Source organism: Triticum dicoccoides, chromosome 3A (assembly GCF_002162155.2).
Source record: "Triticum dicoccoides isolate Atlit2015 ecotype Zavitan chromosome 3A, WEW_v2.0, whole genome shotgun sequence".
In the NCBI taxonomy this organism is placed as follows: domain Eukaryota; kingdom Viridiplantae; phylum Streptophyta; class Magnoliopsida; order Poales; family Poaceae; genus Triticum; species Triticum dicoccoides.
The window spans coordinates 157,767,766-157,784,704 of NC_041384.1; the positions used below are offsets into that span (position 1 = coordinate 157,767,766).

Below are 16,939 nucleotides of genomic sequence, written 5' to 3' on the forward strand. Positions count from 1 at the left end.
GCTTACTTCCATGTCATCATGCTGCTGCTGCGAAAATAGGCTACCCCAAAACTGGCATGCCCTCAATAAATATCAATTACATGAGGTCAGTATTAGTGATCTCTTCTATAAGGTCCATGTAAACTTCTTCGACCAGGGCAACCATGATAAATGTCGAGTCATCTTCGGCATCTCAACTTGCAGCGTAAGTACCAGTTCAGTATCTCTTGTTACATCTTATGGATTTATTCAAATCTCTTGTTACATCTTGGATTTATTGGAAGAGTATGCTTGTGCTTGCTGTTTCCTGTATGGCATATATTCAAAACAAATGTAAGCCACACCAACTATTGAGATCGCACCACCCATGGGGACACCTCAATGCAAAAGGCACCATATGAGGTAGGGGCAGAATGCAGCGTGAGGCGACCCTAGGCATCCACTTGTGACGGCATTATTACATTTCCTATATTGGGCCATGTTTGTATGCGTTCCCGTCTAAAATAAGTCCCTATATAGGCCTGTGGCACTGGCTCTGTTAGTTCATTTCTACAGTGTTTCTTGTTGCCCGAGTGGTCATGTTTGCAAGTAGTGAATTTCATGGTGTTATTAACACAATTTTCTGACTAAAGTTGGTTCATTGTCCATTCAATCATGGTAGAGCTGTGAAGTTGTCCAGCGCATGCTACGCCCACAGCTGTGTTTTTTCTTTTTCTGAGGGATGGTTTTGCGCCTACATCATGAGTTCTAGCGAGCTTTCTAGAAGTTCTTGTATATGAACTTAAACCCACCTAGCAATTTTCTGTGCCTGCAACTGAATTTACTTGAAGATATTATGAATACATATACTCCTAGTTGAATTTCCAACAGGACAACTTAGTCAAAGAATGTGAACTCTGGGCTATATGCATGTTAAACTTTGTAGAAAAGTTTATTCTGTTCACAAAATTTGTTTTTGGTTTTTCAGGTCAGGAGCTAGTTATCGAAGATTTTTGAAGAATGTTAGGCTCGTCGCCTATGGTTTGAGCTTGGTGTGGGCCTTTACGCTATAATCTGCATGGTCAAACCAGCATAGATGTTCTTGCAATGGTCGATGTGGCCATTCAAAATCCTCTAATATGAAAAGAGGAGGTCAAGTAGTTTGAGGCGGCAATGGCCTATTTTGGTAGTTTTTCTATCCTCGTGAGTATCCCTCTTGACTTGCCTGTGCTCGACTTGAATCGTTCTCCCTATTAGATGGGTGAACAAAAATTCATGTTATCTTGTTACATTGTCCTTTTTACCGAGTCATCCACATATCTGTCATCATTGAAACAAGAAAAGAAAGGTGTGTGGACGTCAGAAATGATCTAACTGAGAGCTTGTGAGCTCTGGAAGTATATACCCATGTAAACTTTTTACAAAGGTATTTTACCGGCCACCAACAGAACTTTCGAATATTCCCTTGTAATTGTTTCTGCTTGTAAAGTCCTGTTTGGCTGAAACAATACAGAAATGCATTTTGGTGACATAAACGGCAACTGGAGATTTGAAACCAACCGGAGTACTTTTACATGCTCATACAAATAAACCGGTGGAATGCAGGTGTAAGATCATTCCGTTCCTATGAGCTACTACTTGGAAATAATACCCCTGCAGTTTGTCGCCTCCCTGGACTTGAGATTGCCACCCCTAGTTGGTTTTGGAGTATTGACGACAAACCTAGTTGAGGGACTAATGTGTTTGTGAGAATTGCAGGATAACATAGGTAGAAGTCCCTCATTGATTCGGTTTTCCTACTAGAGATGACCCCTGAAAATGTAAGAAGACATTGAAGTCAAAGGTGGTATGTGAAGACATTCACATTGAAGACTATGACAAGAGAAGACATCGCATGAAGACTATGGAGCGCGAAGACCTAGTTCTTTCGTCGTTCTTTTTCTTCTTTGTTGAGTCATAGGAACCACCGTACTGTTAAGTGGGGTCCAAGTGAACCAGTCAGAATGACTGAAGTGATGCTTAACCAAAATCCTATGTCTTCGAGTGAAGACTATGAGAGCAAATCTTGTCCAGAGTTGGATAAGTCAGCTTTGCTTGTAGCTCAAGTAAAGTTGCCGTGTGTGTTTGAAATCTGACCGTTGGAACACGTGTCAGTTTCTTAGTGACTAAGGGTCATTTCGGACAAATCAGGTCGGGTTGCCTAGTGGCTATAAATAGCCCACCCCTACAACCATAAACGGTTGGCTGCTCAGAGTTAGTGCACGGCTTTTGTCGTTTGAGAGCAACCCACCTCGAAGCCTTTGAGAGAGAATTCCTTGCGAGGATAAAACCCTAAACACCCAGAGCCGAAGACACTACACCACAACACTGATGTAAGGACAGTAAAACTGCCGGGAGAAGGCTCTTTAAAGGGCAGACAAACTGCCGGGACAGTGGTTCTCCCGGCAGATAGAACTGCCACAAGAACGGCTGCCGGGGATTACTTCTCCCGGCAGATAAACAATTCCCGACAGTTTGTCTGCCATGACTAGTGTATTTGCCGGCAGTTTGTTTTTTCCCGACAGGTTATTCACATAGTAGGAACTACATCTTATCGGCAGTTTGACTGCCTATGCAAAGACGTTTACCTGGCAGTTTGCCTGCCGTGACCAGTGTATTCTGCCATCACACGTGTTGTTTCACAAGCTGTGCAACACATCCCTAATTTTAATACACAATCAGTATGTTGAGGCAAATCAGGACAGACCACAAAAGTTATACATACACTTTAATCAATGTTACATGCAAGGTCTCACTCAATAACATTAACGAATCAAATACATAACCTTGTGCCACAATGCAAAGTACATCGGTTTCTAGGAAAAGAAATTGTGGCACAATCAAAATGAGAATTCTCTGGCTTATGTGCCAAAACAACCACCAAAATGGCAAAGTGAAACATAACAACATCTCCAGGCTCAACAAACAAGGCATATTACATACTCCCTCTGTCCCAAATTGTTTGTCTAGATACGGATGTATCTAGACACGTTATAGTCCAAGACAAGTAATTTGGGATGAAGGTAATATATATTATCACTCCACCAACTTGTTAGATCGTCCAAACATCCAACAACTTGTAGATCTTCAAACGTCCAGAAACTTGTGTATATTTGAGAAACCTGCAACAATATACATAAGAATTACAATATATAATCTTGTAGACAAGATACTATAGTTTTCTTTATAGTATTCACAAATTCTGGACCTATGCATACATTGGTCATAGCTGGCTACAAGAACAGAAATCAATGCATCTTATAAGCTACTCCCTCCATCCCGTAATATAAGAGGTTAAAAAAACTCTTATATTATGGGATGGAGGGAGTATTATACATGATATAGTTATGCAAAGAAATAGATCAATTAGTACTATGAAAGCTGGCATCAAAGTAACTCAGAGAAGTAAAAGCAAATATATCAACTCTGTTTATGACTAAAAACAATTTTCAACTTTGGCTCATATACAATACCAATCTGATTACATCAAGAAGGGTGAAATTGCAAAGAAATAACAAAGTATGCACGAGAAGTTCATCGAGCAAAGAATTGACCACCTGTGTTGGTAAACCCCAATCTATGTTACTTATGAATCATGCATAAGGTACCAGTTCAGGAGCATATTGCTGATCTTGAGGTCATTGTCAAACTTGTCACGAGACATATAGCCATCACTTAATTCTGAGTGATGTCATTACTGATATAAGTATTGCTGCAAGATATAACTGTATTATGGTTTGATGGTGTATAACCAGTGAAGTAATTTTCTAGTGTAGGCATAAATAAAAACTGTGAACTTTGCCATAGTTCAGAGGCTGCATATGATGCTTCAATTAATGCAAGGTTCTTCTTTCAGATTGAAATAAATCTACCTTCATAATCAACATTGATCGCCAGTGTGCCAATTTGGTGATTAAGCTTTGCTATACTATTTACTAGGAATGCCTTGGAATCAATCAATCAATTAAATGCACTGGCAGTACAATGAGATGTATACTGTGCCAAGAGGACAAGTCATGTTTCTACCAAGCAAAAGTAGCATACTACTTCCGATTTTTCATCATGCTACACTCAAGTTCCGAATCAACATGAGCTGACAGTATCTAACTAAAGTACGCTTCTAGAATAAAGCTTGGAGCTATCATGAAGATAACGGCCATTTTAAGTGCAATCGTGAATTCCAAGTTTCCAACACGGCATTATGCTATTTCACAGTTTTTGCTAATATACAGGATACACATGTATAAGAAAGGTGTAACTAATGCCTTGGAGAAAACCGGTTTCAAAAATTACTACTTTACAAGGGGTGAGACAGCCACAGATCTAAACAATGTAAAGAGGTAAGTGAGTACAAGGCTTATTACCCCACCTTGCTTCTGGTCGCATTGCTGCTTCTGCCATACGCTTAGAATCCACTTCCAGCTTCATTAGAAGCAAAGATTTTTAAGCAATCAACCATAATGTTCATTGGTAAATATAATCACAAGAACTATTGCTTACATGCTTGTATCTTCTAGTATCCCCTTGTCCTCTTTTATCTATTTTTCAAATGAACATGCCAGCTTCTGTAATGATGGTTACTTGGTTAGCAACAGAACGAGTAAAGTGTAGTTGGTATTTATACTTTTAGTCTTCGACAATCGAATACAATACAAAATGTAAAATATTTGTTTTAATTCTCAACTGCACCTTATGTTTTCTCCGGTGGCATATACTGATATAATAATGATGATGCAATATTTTTCTCAAAGACACATATAAATACATGCCATTCTGTATCAGAAGAAAGCCGATGAGGTGCGAGATTACATATCACAAAGACAAAAAAAATTGAATAATGTAGCATAATCGAAACAACTGATGAAAATTGCCAAATCTCGAGATTTTGTTAGCAGAAGAACATTGCACAAGTTCGAAGGTTCCGAACAGTTCATATTTGGGCGGCAATCTCACCCGCAATATTTATCTTCGAGAGATGGATAAGAACTGAAAGTAAATATCAGTAGCATAGCCTTCTTTTTTAAACGAAACATGGCCTACATTCTAGGAATCTTCCATCTCACCTCGTATACTATACCTGACCCTTTTCTTGTTTTGTTTTTAAAACTGACTCTTTGACCTGAAATAGAACTGGCTATTTGAGCTGAAATAGGATCATATACTTTTGCTATTATAGCTGATAAGGACAAACTCAACTATATGGTTTCTCCACCATATGGCAAATTGGAGCAACAAACCTTCACAGAATGTACGCATAACTGAACTAATGCTCAAGGCTTAAACCATGCGTACTGCTATGTATATTGGTTAATTAAAGGTAAAAGTTCCATTACGTTATCAGAATACTAGATAAGTTTGTAAATGAAAATTACTTCATAATTCTCCTACAATAATGGTTATTTGATACACAAGGTTTAATTGGTGCTTTCTGAATGTGAGTGTGTCCTTGATGTACTCTATAAACAGAAATGGAAGGGAAAAAACAGGGGATGACATCTTGATCCATACATACAGGAATTTAAGCCCGACGATGATGATAGAAGCACTGCGCCATCCGTCCTCCATAGCAGCAGGTGTTGCATGCCTAGACCCCCAGAAGGTGCACGCCCCATGAAGAAGAGGAACGCTCGATGTCGCTCGATGTCGATGTAGCTCGTGGTCGATCTGCCACGATGGAGGAAGTCCATGGAGGGTCCGCCGGGGACGAGCTCCTCGAGAGACAGGCGGCTACTCTCCAGGTCTTACCCTCTCATGGATCTGGGCGAGACGGATGAGATGCGATGGGGGAAGTGGCGGTGGAGAGGTGAACAACCGGGGCGGCGTTGATGAGGCCCGGAGGCGACCAGATCTGGCAGCACCGATGACCAGTGTGGCTAGATCCGGCCATGATTAGGCTGGGCTGCTTCCACCGAATTGGAGGTCAATGGAGGAAGAGAGGTAGGGGCGGCGGCGCACAGGGAAAGGAAGAACGGGGTGGCTAGGACTAGGGTTCGGAAGGGACAACGGTGGAGTGGTTGGGTGGCGGCGGTGGGTCTGGGTGGAGGGATTTGGGGAAGGGAAATTGGGCTTGGGGCTAGCGCGCGTTTAGGCCCAATATCTCGCGCCACTCAATCCCTGGCAGATAATGGGCCGAGGGGTACTTCTCCCGGCAGATAGAGTGACCTAAGAAGCGTTTGTCATTGCTGGCAGTTTAGGTGCCCTCGTTGCTCATCTTCTCCCGGCAGTTATTCAGCCCTTAAGTACTTCTACCGGCAGTACTAAAATTCCCGGCATATGGTTTGCCCTTATTCTACTATTTCTCCCGGTAGTTAATTGCCCCCAATTAGGTGTTGTGGTGTAGTGAGAGTGTTAGGCATCACTTAAGTCTTCCTGTCTGTGTGATCTGAAGACTTATTACACTTGAGGATTGTGAATCCTCCAGCCGGTTAGGCGTCGCGTTCTGAGCATCCAAGAGTCATTGTGGATCGTCGGTGAACGAAGTCTGTGAAGGTTTAGAAGTCTACCTTGAAGACTTACCAGAGTGATTGGGTGAGGACTAGGTGTCCTTAGCTCAAGGGGAATAAGGTGAAGACGAGGTCTTCTGAGTTGAATCTCAGCCTCCCTAACCAGACGTACAGTTGTCACAGCAACTGGAACTGGTCCAACAAATCATTGTCTTCAACGAGTCACTGGTTTCATCCTTCCCTTCCCTTTACTTACTGTTGGCCCTTGTGAAGTCATTGTATGATTGATTTATCTTTTGTCTTCACTGAGTGACTGCTTGTTCTGATTGGCTTCATAATATCTTCCTACCTGATCTTTACTGCCTAGCTGCTATTAGTCATTGTGCTTTCACTCCATTGAATACTTGACTATGGTTTGCCTAGTTAGTCTGCCTTCCGATGCATGGTAATAGGTTTATTTCTATCGTTTGTCTTCAAAACTTCCATGTTTTGAAGACTTTCATAAAAATCGCCTATTCACCCCCCTCTAGTCGATCACTAGCACTTTCAATTGGTATCCGAGCAAGGTACTCCCTTGTTCTGTGTGATTCGGTTTAACCACCTGAAGTTTTAGCTATGTCGACTGCAGGGATAATCAAAGTCTCCGCTGCGTGCCCAGTCTTTGATGGAAACGAATATCCCTACTGAAAGAATAAGATGTGCATGCATCTTGAAGCCATTGATGTCGACCTATGGTATGTCGTCAAGAATGGCGTTTCCAAGGCTGGTGAAGGTGTCACCGCTGCTGATGTCAAGAAGTTCGTTCAACTGGACTCCACTGCCAAGAACATCATCTGTGGTCATCTGACCAAAGGACAGTATGGTCGTGTGAGTGCTTTGGAAACATCTAACCTAGTCTGGGGCTGGCTCTCCAAGGTCAACGAAGGCGTCTCAACCTAGAGAGATCAGAGAATCAGTGTCCTTCGCAACCTCTTCAACCGCTTCAAGAGAAATGACAATGAGAATGTTCAGCTCACGTTTGATCGACTCACTGACATCACAAATGAGCTTCAAGCCCTCGGCGCCACTGAGATCACCAAACATGAAGTTGTCAAGACACTCCTGAGATCACTTGACAGCTCGTTTGACACCCTAGTCCTGATGATTCAAGAACGTCCTGACTTCAAAACACTCGATCCGTCTGACATACTTGAGAGGCTCAACACACACGAATTTCAGCTTTCTGAGAAAAGAGACATCTATGGTCCCAACTATGGGCGAACTCGTGCCTTGAAGGCAAAAGCTGTCTCCTCATCTGAAGAAGAGTCTGACAGCAGTTCTGATGATCCTGAAGACATTGAAAGGAGCTTGCCGTGCTTGTGAAGAAGTTCCAAAAATTCACCAAGAAGAAAGGCTTCAGAAAGTCCTCACGATCAAGCTCAAGGAATGATGAAGTTTCTGCTCATGACTACAAGAAGAGAACATGCCACAAGTGCAAGAAACCTGGCCACTACATCTCTGAGTGTCTGCAGTGGGATAATGAGAACAAGAAGAAAAAGAAGAGCAAGGAGTATGATTCTGACGACAAGAAGAAGAAGAAATACTCAAAGTCTTCTTCCAAGTCCTCCTCAAAGTCTTCATCACACAAGAAGAGATCATCTGGCAAGGCACGTGTGTTTGTTGGCAAGGAAATGGATTCAGAGGAGGAGTCCGCTTCTGAGGAGGCGGAGGTGGAGTCTGAGGAGGAGTCCGATTCTGGCGTTGCGAGTCTGGCTACAGCATATGTTGCCAAGTCCATCTTCAACACTGAAGATAATGACTCTGTCACCGACACCGATGCAAATGACAATGACTACTCCACTCCTACCTACTGCTTCATGGCACGCGGTGCCAAGGGTATGACACCAGCTGCTTCAGAATGGATTATTGATAGTGGGTGTACCAATCACATGACTGGCAAGCGAAGCCTTCTTATGGACTCAACCTTATGTCCATCTGACAAAAGTCACATCACATTTGCTGACACTGGTAAAAGTAAGGTATTGGGTCTAGGTAGAGTTGCAATCTCAAAGGATCGACACATGGATAAAGTCATGCTTGTTGAATCCCTTGGTTTCAACTTAATGTCTGTCTCAATGCTTTGCGATTTAAACATGATTATGATGTTTGGAAAATATCGTTGCCTTGTTCTAATGGAATCTGACAAGTCTCTAGTGTTTGAAGGGTATTGGAAAGATGATTTGTACGTGGTAGATTTCTCAGCAGGACCACAGCTTGCCGTATGTCTTCTAGCAAAAGCTTCAGAATGCTGGCTCTGGCATCGGAGGCTAGGGCATGCTGGCATGAGGAACTTGCACACTCTTGCAAGAAAGAAGCATGTCATAGGCATCGAGGGCGTCAAGTTCAAGAAGGATCACTTATGCGGTGCCTGTGAAGCAGGAAAGATGACGAGGGCCAAGCATCTCTCGAAGACAATCATGACAATGACTCAACCCTTCGAACTGCTCCACATGGATCTTTTCGGTCCCACTCATTACTCAACTCTTACTACTACTGCTTGTCTCTATGGCTTTGTCATTGTTGATGATTATTCAAGATACACTTGGGTGCATATAATCCTCTACAAGACTGAAGTGTAGGATGTCTTTAGACGCTTCGCCAATCGAGCAATGAACAACTATGGCGTCAAGATAAAGCACATCATAAGTGACAATGGCACTGAATTCAAGAACACTGGCCTAGATACATATCTTGATACTTTGGGCATCACACATGAATTCTCAGCTCCGTACACGCCACAGCAGAATGGTGTCGTCGAACGCAAGAACAGAACACTTATTGAGATGGCTCGGACGATGCTTGATGAATACAAGACTCCAAGAAAATTCTGGCCTGAAGCCATTGATACTGCATGCCATATCATCAACCGTGTTTATCTTCACAAGCTTCTAAACAAGACATCCTATGAGCTCCTTACTGGCAAGAAACCAAATGTCAGTTATTTCAGAGTATTTGGTGCCAGGTGCTGGATCAAGGATCCACATCACACTTCAAAATTTGCACCAAAAGCACATGAATGTTTTATGCTTGGATATGGAAAGGATTCACACTCCTACAAAGTCTTCAACCTCTTTCACTATAAAGTGGTTGAAACTGTGGATGTGCGGTTCGATGAGACTAACGGCTCGCAAAGAGAGCACCTGCCAAATGTGCTAGATGAAGTTCCATCGAGTGAATCAATCAAACTTATGGGAACTGGAGAAATCATACCTTCTGAAGCTCAGCCTGAAGAGGAACTTATCATCTCCGCACCTGATCAACCTGAAGACAATGATCAACCTGAAGACAATGCTCATCCTGAAGACAATCCTTCTAACGATGACAATGATCAGCAAGAGCAAAATCTTCGTCCTATACATCCTCGTGTTGCAAATGAAGTACAGATTGAGAGAATAATTGATAGCATCAATGCACCAGGTCCACTCACTTGTTCAAGGGCAACACAGCTAGCAAATTTCTGTGGGCACTTCGCATTTGTCTCAATATCTGAACCCAAGAAAGTTGATGAAGCCTTCATGAACCTGAATGGTTTCAAGCTATGCAAGAAGAGCTTCAACAGTTTGAGCTGAATAATGTATGGGAACTGGTTAAGCGTCCTGATCCTCACAAGCACAATATAATAGGCACCAAATGGATATTCGCAACAAGCAAGATGAGCATGGTCAAGTTGTCAGAAACAAAGCTCGTCTCGTTGCTCAAGGATATACTCAAGTTGAAGGGATTGACTTCGATAAGACATTTGCTCCTGTGGCTAGACTTGAAGCCATACGCATACTGCTGGCCTATGCAAATCATCATAACATTCTTCTGCATCAAATGGATGTGAAGAGCGCTTTTCTCAATGGCAAGATTGACGAAGAAGTGTATGTTGCACAACCGCCTGGCTTTGAAGATCCAAAACATCCTGATATGGTGTACAAGCTCAACAAGGCACTGTATGGCCTCAAACAAGCCCCTAGGGCTTGGTATGACACACTCAAAGACTTCCTGAAGAGCAAAGGATTCAAACCTGGTTCCCTCAACCCCACTCTCTTCACGAAGACATATGATGGTGAACTGTTTGTGTGCCAAATATATGTGGATGACATTATCTTCGGCTGCACCAATCAGAAATACACTGATGAGTTTGGATATATGATGCAAGAGCAATATCATATGTCCATGATGGGTGAGCTGAAGTTCTTCCTTGGTCTTCAAATACGTCAGCAACGCAACGACATCTTTATATCTCAAGAGAAATACCTCAAAGATTGCCTGAAGAAATTTGGAATGCAAGATTGCAAAGGCTACACGACGCCAATGCCAGCCAAACATCATCTGGGTCCCGACGACAATGGTAAAGAGTTCGATCAAAAGGTATACCGCTCCATGATTGGTTCCTTACTTTATTTATGTGCATCTAGGCCAGATATCATGCTTAGTGTTTGCATGTGTGCCCGGTTCCGAGCGGCACCAAAGGAATCGCATCACTTAGCGGTGAAGCGAATTCTTAGATATTTGGCTCACACCCCAACACTAGGATTATGGTATCCAAAGGGCTCAGAGTTTGATCTAGTTGGATTCTCGGATGCTAATTATGCTGCTGACAAGGTGGATCGCAAGTCTACATCAGGCACATGTCATTTTCTGGGACGATCACTTGTATGTTGGTCTTCAAAGAAGCAGAACTGTGTATCTCTCTCCACTGCTGAATCTGAATACATTGCTGCTGAATCTTGCTGCGCTCAGCTTCTATGGATGAAGCAAACACTCAAAGACTATGGCATTCACCTGAAGCAAGTACCACTCTACTACGACAACGAAAGCGCCATCAAGATTGCCAACAACCCAGTTCAACACTCGAAGACAAAGCACATTGAAATTCGTCATCACTTTCTCAGAGATCATGTTGTGAAGGAAGATATTGATATCATACACATCAACACTGAAGAGCAATTGGCAGATATCTTCACCAAGCCCTTGGATGAGAAGAGGTTTTGCAAGTTACGGTGTGAGCTAAATATCTTGGAATCCTCAAATGTCCTGTGATCAGGCACACATCCTAACACTTATGCACGTTGATGACTTAGATGTGCAACACATGAAGTAAAGTATATCTTCAATCAATGAAGACTTACATTCTAAGTGTGAATACATTAACGTGGAATTTGACTTCGGAGCGCCACAATAATTGTGCGCCGTGTCTGGGTCTAATACTTCCTATATGGTGGGTAACGCCACCACCAAATTCTTCTATTTGAAGTGTTTTACCCATGGCGTTACATGTGCTATGTCTTCACATTTTGTTTGTCTTCATTTTCAACTTGTCTTCATGATTATCTTCACTATGTTGACTTGATTGTCTTCTGATATATACATACTAGTGTTCTGTCCTCTACAACATTCACTTATAGCTATGTCTTCCTTGTTGAATCTTTTGAACTAAGTGAATGTGATCGGACCCTAATCTCTCTATGCTTTCTATCTCAAACTCAATATGTCCAAATCATATGCATTCTATTGAAACTGTCGAATGTATTCTCTACGTCCTAGTCAGCAGAAGATACAGAGACAAACATTAAGTCTGTTTTCAATGCTAATTCCTTCACCCGAAACCTGGAGAAGTGAGAATGACCACCCGACAATCCAGGCGTGCGTGGAAACGTGGAACAACCTCCGATATGTTGCATGATGGCCACGTGTCCTTTAGATGTGAATCGCCAGGGGCACCTGTGTAATAACACCGTGTCATCCCTGTCCCTATAAATACACGCCTCACCACAATCATTATCCTTTCTTCCCCTCTCGCACAAACCCTAGCGCCACCGCTAGCCCTCGACGGCGCCGGCGACAAAGCGCTTAGCTGCCGCGACCTCACCAACGCCGTCTTCACGCCGGCCGCGGACATCGTCTTCTCCGCCGGCGCCGTAGGTGTCCTCCGTCGCCAAGTTAGGGCACGGACGATCGAACTGCTCGGCCTCCTCTCCCACTCCATCTAGCAGTTCTTTGTGTGGTAAATAAAACTTCCTTTTTACGGCCCCTTTGATCCTATAGATTCATCACTTTCTACCACAAGCAGTTTCTGTTCACACAAGTTGGATCTATTTCATACTGCATCTCATAATATGCCTAGTATGTTCACTTATGCTTCACAAAGTAGTTAGATTCCTCACTTGTACTTATTCGTGGATTCGTACAAATCTGGAACCAACTCTCTATCTATGAGTGAATGTCTTCGCACTATGAGGTCAATGTCTTCTAAACTGATTTATCTTCAAAATCTTCTGAGAATGCATATGACCTCTTCCCCTTCCCTCGCACCTTAATGCTGTCACAGGTACATGTCTGTGGGAGAATCCCTTGGTTCTCATAGTCTGCATTCGTTTGCAGAATTCTTACAGCATCACATTAACTCTCCCGAAGCCAGTTCCTGTTTGACCAGAAAGTGGAAGCCTTTGAAGCCTTTAAACGTGTTGAAGCCCTTCAGTTTAAGCTTCATGGCACCAGAGAAACCTACAAGAAAGGGTGGCAGACAGCATCGTGGCAACACCTCAAGAGATTTGCCTCCTGACCTCTATGAGTTGTACAAGACAGATCCAGAGGAGGACTACAATCAGCGAAAAACTCGAATCCAATGGATTCGAAGATATTGGGCAGAACAATGGTTCAAGTACAGGTTCGTGACCCAGGAGTATGCTGAGAAGAATGCCATCAAACGACCATGGGAGACATTCTATACAGAAATCTTCAACCCAAGTCCAGAGCTGAAGCCATTGAACAAGGCTTCTATCCTTGCATGGTCCATGGACCGCAGCCTGTGGATGTAGACCCATCTTCATTACTGTGGTGCCGCGATGATAATCTGTTCAAGCGCAACCTTCAGTTTGCCAGGAACTCGGCCAAAGAGAACAAGAAGTCACGAGGCTTAGACTTCAATCCAGGCCCCTCTGCTCCTCGTGCTGGTGGCACACGCGAAGCTGAACCCAATCTTGTTGGGTCCTTCTACAACCTGGAAGGTCTCAACACTCATATCATGGTTCAAGGGACAGCCGTAGATGAGCCTGCAGATGACGCTGAATCTGATGAAGCGCCTGCACCGCCGAAACCAAAGAAACTGAAGAATCCTAAAGCTTCAAAGCCTGCTCCTGCACCAAAGGTCTTATAGGCGAAGCCTCTGGCCACTGCACCTCCTGAACACAGTGTGCAGTCTGAAGATTTGTCACGCATCTCCAAGCCCTCGAGAGTAAAGATGCCCTTGCAACCCACCAGCCAAGAACTGATTGCTGCTGCTATTCTGCGCAACGACGCCATTGATCTGTCCAGCGATGAAGATCTTGCAGACGACGCTCTTGAGAAACTGATCAAGAGCAAAGAAGAAGCAGAAATCTTCAATGATTTGCCTCTATTTGACATAGCAATCCTTCACAACTTCATTTATGAGTGGTTTGAAACCCCCAATCTCAGCTTTGATGATCTGCAACTTCCAATTGGCCTCAGCGTCGCTTTCACTGGCACCATTGCTTCTGAGCTAGCCCTAGCTCAGCACATCGTTGAACTGAAGCAAAAGATCGACTATGAGAAAGCTCAGTTCAAGAAGCACATGGCAAAGCTCAGCGTGGAAGATGTCAAGAACTTCAAGACTATGCTGCACAAGCTCAAGGAAGCCTTTCTCAAGAAACGCGAAGAAGCTAAAGGTTCTCATGAGCGCATGAAGAGTCTGGCTGACAAGTGCGTGCAAGCCTACAAGGAAGCTGAAAAGCGCAAGGCTCTTGGGCGTCCTGGCATCGATCCCAGGATGGCTGCAACGAAGAAGAAGAAGCCAGCTGTGGATGAACCCGAAGCACCAAGGCAGGAAGCACATCCCATTGTCTTCCCAGCCAGTATGACAGGCTCGAAGCCTAAGGTCCCCACAGTGGCTTCAGAATTAAAGAAGACAAGGGCTGCCGAGGCTGAAGCCAGAAAGAGGAAACATCCTGAAGCTTCTGATGTCGCTCCCTCCAAGAAGAAGTGCAAAACCAAGAAAGATCAGGCTGCTCCCACAGAGCCCCTTATTGTTGAGCCCATCTCGGTTGCTCGTCCTGCCTCTTCGCATCAAGAACGACGGATGGTAATTCATGAGCCTGCTTCCACAGAGGCTCCTGAAGCTGAAGACATTCCAGCAGTTGACCCCACTGCTGCTGAAGACATTGGTCACCATGACAATGTTGAAGATGATGAAGTCCTTCCTCAGATCGAGCACCAATTGGTATCATCGCCTATGCTTACGCACAGCGAACTCATCAGCATTGGTCGTCCTCTGACGCCAACTTCTCAGGATGAATCGTGGGCTGATCACCCACAGAGACAAGACACTCCAAGCTCTCCCCAACCGCAAGCAACCCCATCAGTGCAAGAAGAGGATGACTTTGAGGCCCAGCCAACTCCATCTTCACAGGCGTCGCCAGCGTTACGCAGGCTTCGCAAAGGACCAAGGCCCTAAGTCCCTCTTTCAAGCGTTTTAGAAGGAGAAGTGCACCACCAATCTGTTGCACGTCAGGTGTTCCCCGAAGCCACTCCTACTGTGAACGTTTCCGAGTCTGAAGCTAAAGTTGTTGAAGACAATCCGGCTGCATCAGCCGAAGAAAAACAAGCAGAAGAACGTGTCCCTACTTTCCCCATCACTGGAGAAGTTGTTCCTGAAGTGAACGTGTCAGTGCCCGACCCTCCAGCTCCTCAAGTGGAGGTTGAGAACCCTGAGGCTGCCACCACTAACACCACTGAAGCCAATGACGTGGTCATGGCTGAAGACACTGTGGAGCCTGCACCTAACACTGTGCCAGAGGCCAATGAAGCTAATGATGCACCTGCAACAGATGTGCAGCCTGACGCCTCTGTTGATGCCACTGCTCCTGTTCCGCCACCAAGGCCACATACTATTGAGCAAGCATACAACTATGGCCAGCTTATCACTGTCAAATGGCCTCTTCTTGTTCCTCCACCTGCTGCTAGTCCCCAATTTGACTATCACGTCGAGCGCAGGCCTCAGGTTCAGAAGCCAATGCCAAGGCTGCCTAGGTTTCCAGGAACTGCATCTGCATCCGGATCGTTCAATATCAATGGCTTCAAAGCACACAACACCTTCTTCAATAGCGCCAAGAACCCCTACTCAAAGACAAGAATATCTTCTGATCGGTTCTGGAGCTATCAGCAGCGCAGTTATTACTCATGCATCTTGTACAATCAAGGTCGCATTTTTCCCCATATGCGTCTTGACACTGAAGCCATAACTGGTCTGCCCTGTTTGGAAGAAGCGCTGGATTGCTTTAGAGAATCTAGTTTGTTGCAGTTCATCACTGACAAGGAGCACTGGAACGAAGAATTTACTGCTCCAATTCTATGCCACTCTTCATATTCGTGGCTACAACCGGGATCCGAAGACTTGGGTCCTTGAGTGGATGACAGGCAATGTTCATCACGAAGCCAAAGCCTTTGATATCATCGAGCTCACTGGCCTACCCACTCCAGGAGATCTTTATGAACCTGGTTGTCAGCTTCACAATGCTGCTATGGAAAGCATTTTTCACAAGCCTGAACCCAACATGAGTCAGATGCTTAGCATGATGAAGCCTTTGCCTCCAGATGCTGAATATCCTAAGGAGTTCTTTGTTGAACACCTTGAGTATCTGCCACGCACTATCTATCACATCATAAGGCGAACTCTCTGGCCCATTAAAGGACATTCTCCACATGCAAAGCTAGAAGGTGCAATGAAGACTTTGGTCTTCCATATTCTTCACGGCAAAAGCTTCAATGCACAAGACTTCTTCATCTGCCAACTTGCTGCATCCGGATCTGATCTCTTTGGCTTGAAGTTTTACGCCCCATGGATTATGCGTCTGATCAAACTACACTCAGCTGTCACCTATCAGCCCTCTGCTCGCAATCATCGGATTTTTCTACCTGACGTTGACATGTCAATTGAAGCCATCTATCCAGAGCCTGCCAAGGAGCCCCTTAGTCTTCAAAATGCTGATAAGAAAAGTTTCTCTCAACACATTGAAGGCGACCCAGCAGTCACTCATGTTTATCCTCTGGCTAGCACTACCTGTGTACCTCATCGTGCCTTCACTGAAGCCACTGAAAGCACCATTGCACAATGGCCCAAGAAGCGTTCCCGTATTATCAATGACCGAGAGCTTCTGATTGCCCTTCATCAGAAACATGATAAGAATCATGACTGGCTGAAGTGCCAAATGCAAAGCCTCTTGGTGGACGTAAACATGATTCACAACCTTGCCACCAAGAATGCCTTTGTCGCCCATGAAACTTGTCGGTGTACATGGAAAGGGCTGACGCTTATGTGTTCTGAAGATGATCTTCAAGAGGATGGTTTCTCTGAATGCTTCAAGTTTGACTCAACACCTCCAAGAAGGACCTTGCTGCGGCGTGCTCCGTCTCTTGAATACTCTGAGTTCTCCTCCTCTGCTGCAACAGTGAATGCA

The 16,939-nt window shown here is 44.2% G+C and overlaps 1 long non-coding RNA gene across 1 annotated transcript in view; it reads left to right on the forward strand.

Annotated features, from left to right (window-relative positions):
- LOC119267693 overlaps window positions 1-1,416 on the forward strand; it is a 3,420-nt gene extending 2,004 nt beyond the window's left edge. Inside the window, exon 2 of the long non-coding RNA XR_005132549.1 lies at window positions 947-1,416. This is a non-coding gene — a long non-coding RNA (uncharacterized LOC119267693). The remainder of the gene's footprint in view (window positions 1-946) is intronic.
- The last annotated feature ends 15,523 nt before the right edge of the window (window positions 1,417-16,939 follow it).